This window comes from Gossypium hirsutum, chromosome D02 (assembly GCF_007990345.1).
Source record: "Gossypium hirsutum isolate 1008001.06 chromosome D02, Gossypium_hirsutum_v2.1, whole genome shotgun sequence".
NCBI lineage: Eukaryota > Viridiplantae > Streptophyta > Magnoliopsida > Malvales > Malvaceae > Gossypium > Gossypium hirsutum.
Window position 1 is genome coordinate 27,294,175 of NC_053438.1, and position 7,931 is coordinate 27,302,105.

A 7,931-nucleotide genomic window follows, 5' to 3' on the forward strand; every position below is an offset into this window, starting at 1 on the left:
TTGAAATAAATCATTTAATAAAATTTTTAAAACAACTAATAAAACACAATATACAAAAATATTTAAGCAAATGAAGTATGAAGAAAAATTAGAATATACATTATATAGAAAAATAATAAAAATAATTAAAAAAATAAGTAATATGTATAATTCAAAATAAATAGTATGTATATGGATGAAGTTTAAAACAAAAAATATATATATGAATGTACAATTTAATACAAATAATATCTACAATTTGAAATGAATTGGATAATTTACAATAAATAATATATAATAAATTTGAAATAATAATACATATAAAATTTAAAAATTTTGATGATAATTCTAAAATAATCATAAATGATAAATCCAAAATAATAGTATATAATAAATTTAAAAATATTAATGATAAATTTGAAATAAATATACATGATAAATTTAAAATAATGTTAACGATGAATTTAAATTAATAACATTGATAAATTACAAATAATAAAACATGATAAATCTAAAATAATAATATACAATAAACTTAGATAATATTAATGATTAATTTAATGATAATAAGTATAAACATTCAAATAATATCAGATTTAAAATTTTTTTAAAAATAGCATAATAATCAATACTTAAATAAATAAAACACAAGCAAATTAAATCAAACTAATGAGGACTAAATTGAATTTAAGGCAAAATTAAAAGGAAAAAAATGAGAATAAAACATAAATGAGGGCCAAAATATGACGCGTGGATAACATGGGGACCGAATGGGAAATATTCCCTTCCATCAAAACGCAGCATCTTGACACGGATCAAATTGGAATGAAACTTAAAAAGTGTGGCCAAATTTAAATAGAATAAAAGAATCGATTTGAAATACCCTGCGAAAGAAAAGAGACTGTTTGCGCAATTTTTCGAAGCGTTACAAAACGCACGGATCTTTCCCCGGGTCGGGTCACCGTGCGGGTTACTGAGGCTAAACGGCCAATACGGCACCGTTTTAGAGCCACTGAAACAGGCCCTAAACGGCACCGTTTTATGCACAATATAAAAGCCACTTAAAACCCTAAAATCAAAACACTTTTTATTTACATTAACTATCAGGAAAAAAGACTAAACCCTCTCTGCCCTCTACTGCTTCAGCGATCTAAAACTCTGCCCGACTCCGATTGCGATGGAGTAGGCAAAGCCAGGTAGATTTCTCATCTCCTAACTCTTCTTTTCTTTTTCATATAAGATTAATAAAAGAAATAGAAAAGTAAAAACGTAATGAAAAAATATAGAAGAAAAAGTAAAAAAATAACCTTCTTTAAAACTTTCTGATTTCTTTTTTCCTCCCTTTACACTGATTTTTTTCTCTTTACACTGATTTCCCCCCTTTACACTGATTTCCTCCCTTTTTTATGAATACCGGAATCCCCCTATAAAACAGAAAATCGGGCTCTTTTTATAGCCCAGAAATACAACTTATTTTCTATTTTTTCTATTTTTACACTGTGTTTTTGTTGCTATTGGACTCTTTTTTATTTGTTTGGTCTATTTTAATTGCGGGCCCGGGCTAAAATTGGGTATTACATTCTTTTTTTCATCTTTCTCTTGATCTTCTTTACATTTTCTGAAAACCAAAGTCCAGAAAACCTATTTGAAGTTAGGTTCATTGTAGTCAGCCAACTTATACGTTTTTCATAGCTCTTTGGTAATTATTGATGAACCCTAGGTTATTTTTTAATACTATTTACGTGTTTTCGATTAAGTATGCATAAGTGTCAAACTGGAGTGTAAGGAAGGAAACTTCTTGGGTCTGGGTTAAGTGTTAATGATTCGTACATGCATGTTTAGATTCAATGAAGCAGTAATAGGATATGTTTGAATACCCTTATTTTTTGCTCAAGAAGCTGCTAAAGGTCCAAGTGACAAAGGCAAAGAACCTACTTTATAGACTTTGTTATATTTCTAGTGAGTTCTTTCTTACTTCCATGTGTTGTGGTTATCTTTACTTTATAGTATTGTAAGGTAAGTATTCTTACTCTTAAAGGATGATCAGTATTTGTGTGTGTGAACAATGGTTGTCTGTCTAAAGTTATTAGTCTGAGTTCTGTATGTCTGGGATAAGATGTATGGACCATTTTCATGTTAAGCCACTACCATATGCTTTTGAAATGAATGATCTAATATGAACTGATCTACGAAAATAGAGCTAAAGGAAACATGTTGTGTAGCCTCTGGTAAGGTAGATATATATTACAAACCGGATTAGCATAACACAATTAATCATGATACTGAATGATTCTGAAATGGGAGGTATAAGGAAAGAATGTATATGAATGAAACGAAAACATATAATATGAAATTGACTCTGAACTTTAGGTATGTGGCTAACATGAAAATGGAATGTCTGAGTTATGTTATGTTGGCGTATAGTATTTGCCCAAGTAACACGCCATTGGCGTACTGAGTCTATCTGAATTCTGTATATGCCATTGTACATACTCTATAATGTGGAATGATTTCTCTGAAAGATTGGTTTTTTCTATTAGTATTTTGCTTCAGATCTCATGGGACTCACTAAGTTCATTTGAACTTACCCCGTTACCCTTTTCCTTCTCAAGTCTACTGTTGAAGGAAGTCTTTTTAAAGGATTACGCTAGAAGACATCTGTTTTTGTGAGATATCTTTTTATTTCTATAATGCATGATGATGAGGGTGAAGTTTGATTGTAGTTTGTAAATGATTTGTACTTAAGACTCATATTGAGGATTTATGATTTAATGAAGTTTCTTTAAAGTTTATAGAATGATTTGAAAGTATTATATTTTGGGTTGATAAAAATACATTATTGAAATTTTATATGCCATTAGGCTTATACTTTATTTTCTATATATTTATTAAAAGCTTATTTCAAACACTATAGTTTTACAAAGATTACGCTAGAAATAGTTTTGAAAAAGAATGATTTCTACATAATGACTAGTCTTACTTGGATCCTTTTAAGGGATCGGGTTTGGCGTGTTACAAATAAGTTTTCATACTAGGACTTCAATTCAAATAAAAATTATAACACCCCTGCCCAATCTGATCACCAAGTTCAAGTTATGAAATTCTATAGCCGATAACGAAATAGTTACAACATTTAATAATCAATTTATATCATAAAACAAGCATTCATAATCATAACATTTCATAAACATGTCATACGATATTTTCCTGAACTTGATCGAGCTTACAAAAGCTCATTTTCTAAACCAAACATGAAATAGGACCAAATTGTAAAGTTTTCAAAGTTTCCAATACAAGTATCGATACTTCTGAACATGTATCGATACCATTTTCAACCTTGAGTTTTTAGAAAAATAGATAAAAAAAACAATAGTATCAAATACCTAAATTATGGTATCGATACTTCATTTAAAAAGTACCGATACTTAATCTAGTACCGATACCAATTTGCGGTTTCGCTTCTTTTGTAAAAAAAAAACAAAGATCAATTGTAACAACCATAACCCGTACTTGTTGCTAGATTAGGGTTACGAAATATTACCATACAATCTAGAACAATCAATAACAGATAGCATCAAGTTGCCTATTTAATTAACAAAATTTCATAATAATTTGAATCGGAGTAATACGTACATTTATGGGCATTAAAACAAGCCTACGAGGCATTCAAACGAGCCTACAATGCCTTAAAATTAGTTTAAGAACAATTAAGGACCAATTTGAAAAAAAATCAAAAAGTTCAGGGAAAATTGAAAATTTTCAAAACAGGGGTCACACGGCCGTGCGACACATCCTAGACCGTGTGGTTCCAGACATGGCCATGTGGCCAACCGTGTGACGGACCGTGTACCCTTCGAATTAATTTCACACGGTCGTGTAGCAGACTGTGTTCAATTTGATGTTGGGTCACACGGTTGTGTCGCAGGCATGTGCCAACCCGTATGGAAACTGCACTTAACAAGTCCAGGGCACACGCTTGTATGGATTACCCGTGTGTGAGACGCAGCCGTGTGACAGCCCGTGTGTACTAAAAAATGACCAAAATCATGCTATCTCATTTTTATTTTTATTTTTTGCAATTGCATAGAAACCCAGACCAAGTCATACCAATCCAACACATATCTAGAAACATTTCATATATTCATTTACCCTATTACATGCCATATAAGCCAAGATGTTTACAAAATCTACAATAAAGAATCCTTGAGATAGTGTGATTCTTCAAGTTGATCTGATCCCCCAAATACAAAATGCAATGTTCAAAACAAACGCAAAACAGGAGTAAGCTTACTTAAAGCTTGCTAAGTTCATGTCATATCAAATTTAAACATATCATATCAAATTATACGATTAAATAACTAAGTTCATGTCAATCATAGTTCACAACAAGTGAGTATTGTACAATACATTAGTTTAATTCATATTCCAAGTTGTCGTTTAGTAAGATCTCAAGTCAACAATATCCAACACGAATCGTTACACCAACACGAAGCTTGCTAGGCATCAAGCCTGATAAACACCGGCATGAAGCTTGCTAGGCATCAAGCTTGATAAACATCGGAACAAAGCCTGCTAGGCTCAAAGCCCGATAAGTCTCCGGCATGAAGCCTGCTAGGCTCAAAGCCTGATAAGTCACTAGCACAAAGCTTGTTAGGCTCAAAGCTCGATAAGTCACTAGCACAAGGCCTGCTAGGCTCAAAGCTCGATACAATACACCGACATAAAGCCTTCTAAACCCAAGGCCCGATACAATGCACCGCCATAACAACTCAATTCTATTATATATTCCCGACAATCAACATTCAACTTTATAATACTGAAGCTAAAAGAGTAAATCCAATAAATAAAGAATAAAATATAACCATATATAAATAATACGAACATCAAACTTACAGAACCAATTTGTAATAACTGCTCAAGTACAGGGACTATCCATCAGTAGGACATCCAAGACCAGCACCCGAAACTGTATAACCCCTAATGACTTGTCCTTTGTGTTCCAAGTATTTACGAGGTTCATACTGGTCATATACTATGTCCACTTCAATTTACTTTCTTTACATTATACCATTACGAGAACACATCCATATGTTCTTATTTATCAGGCATAACACTGAATTAACTAATAATACAATTTAGTCCAATTTACTAATTGTCATATATCAATCAATTTAATTCCTTAGTACCATAGATAATAACTATCAACTACACCAAAACAGGTCTTTAGCGGCGCTTCCACAAGCGCCACAAAAAAGGCCGCTTACGAAAACGTCGCTAGAGATCATGATATTTAACGGCGCTTTTTTTACAAACGTCGCTAAAGAACATGATCTTTAGCGACGCTTTTATACAAAAACACCACTATTTTTGGGATTTTTTATATTAAAATTTTCATTTTTTCAGCCCTCCTGTAGCAACAAATCAAAAGCAACTAGATTTAAACCAGCCAAAAGCTATAAATTTATATAATATTTCAAATTAAACGAATAAAATAATATAATATCAATAAATAAAAGTGAATTCATATTATTTTTGCAAAAATGTTAAAAGTTAAAAGTTAAGATGATAAAAATATTTATGCAATACACTATGACGGCGGAAGTTGCGACTGAAACATCTTCATCATACTCTGAAGCTGCTGCTGGAGTTCGTCGTACTTTCTGCTCTACTCTGCTTCTCTCGATGCCGCATCAGGTTTAAGTTGTAGCTAGAGTTCTTCATATTTCTTTTGAACCTCTGCTTCTCTCGCTGCAGCCTCTGCTTCCCTCGCTGCCGCCTCTGCTTTAAGTTGTAGCTGGAGTTCTTCATATTTCCTTTGAACCTCAACTGTGGTCGCTTGCATCTGAGTCATTTGGTCTTTTAACCTCTGAACTTCAGCTTGAGCCTAACTCCCCGAAGCCATGTATTGCTGCGAGCTGGATCCAAAATATTGGGTTGGGCTAACAAAAGATCCTTGAAATCGAACCCGACCATACCTTTCAGGACCCAAAACTTCAGTAATAATCCGGTTATCAATGTCTTCAGGATGAACAGAACTATCACTAGAAGCAATCGCTTCGTACTCTGCCTTTTTATCCTTTAGTTTTTCCTAATAAATAAATCACATAGTTAGGAACGCAATATATATTAAAAAACATATGCAACATAACAATAGTCGCATTACAAGCAATGAATTAAACCATTAGAAAATAAACACTATAAATAACTAAAACAAGTCAAATCGTATTAAGTAAACGTACCATTATTTCATCAGCTTCAGGAGTCATGGGAGATCCATCTTTCTTCCTATGTGTAATTTCAAAAAGTTGAAGGCGTCTAACTTTTTGACCGGATGACAGTTCCTACAATATAGTAGTAAAAATATTATTTAATGGAAAGTTATACATATTTGACAATATTAAAAAAATTAAAAATACCTCCGCCTCAGCTACACATGCAAAACTTCTCGACCCGGCTGTGTGAGTGAATTTTTGTTTCTGCCTGCTGCTTTTTCCAACTTGTTCACGATCCTACTTTATGAAATTTTTAGTATGTAAATAGTAAATACTATAAACCAAAATAATTACAATAGTTTGGAAGTACGTCATACCTCGCCTTTCTTCGAATGCCAAAATCTAACTGCATCTTCCCATTGGTACCTCAACATACCCGGCGGGACATTTTGCAATTTCTCATCGAGGGTTATTTTTGTCTTATAATAATTTTTCTTCAAAGTACTTTTATTGTCTCTCTATCCTTTTCCCAATGCCTTCTTTACATAAGCATCCGAGACCTCTAAAGCAAACCTCGCTTACAAAAAACCCAAGTTAATAAAGTAAATATAAATGAAACTATTTCCCAAGCATTACAGATGACATTAACATTTTGTTACCTTAATATTATCGAGGGCTTGGTTTTTGTTGCTATCGGGCATTTGATGCCATGGCTCGTAGTTGATAGGTAACATATTCGCATTTCGTGCTAAAATGCCCATGTATCCTGCTAAAAGTCGAGCTTCTGATCCAACAGGCTGACCAAAACTGTTTCGTCCAACTTTGACACGCTCGATTGGATCTAACTCATATAACTCTCTAAGTATCGTACTTCCTCGACCTCTGTGCGTCCCACCATTTTTAGCTACAAATGGTATATTGTAATATAAGATTTGAAAAATAAATCAATTATAAGTCAACACGCATGTAAATTAAATGTAAAATTACTTTGAACTTCTATAGGATCCTCAGCTGTAATTGGAACATTCGAAGATCCAATTACTGTCTGTTGTTCAGTACTATTTGTTTCTGTCGAGTTTGGATCATTTTGAACAATGCTTCCCCTTAGAATTTTTCTTCTAGGCATTTTATCTGCAATACACATAAAATAGTTGAAAACTTAATAACTAATTACAACAATAACAACACATATAAAATAGTTGAAATATATAATAAGACCAAGAATTAAATTATGATATTACATATAATTAAATAATCGTAAAATCTTACTACATCATTATTCGTAAATATCTTCATCCGTATCCTGACGAACCCATTGAAATTGTGCACTAGTACTCGGGATATTATCGTTTAAGTTTTGTTCTGGAAAGGGCAAAGTTTCTGATCTGTCGTCGATGTTATCTCTACTTCCACTGCCCATGTCAAACAAGTCTCTAGGGATGTTACGGAGTACAACGTACCAACCCTCATCAGTTGGATCTTTTGAGTAAAAAACTTGTTTGACTTGAGATGAGAATACATACAGCTCATCTATCAGTTGTTATCCTATATGAATCAATCGGGCGAAGTTCACCATTGTAAAACCAAATTGATCTTGCTTAATTCTACGAGCAGTATTAATCACCTCGAAATAAGACAACTTTCCATTTGCCGTAGTAATCCAACTCAATTATGTCAGTAAGAAGTCTGAAATATTCCACATTTCCCTCGACAGGATTATTGTCCCTAGCACTAGCATAA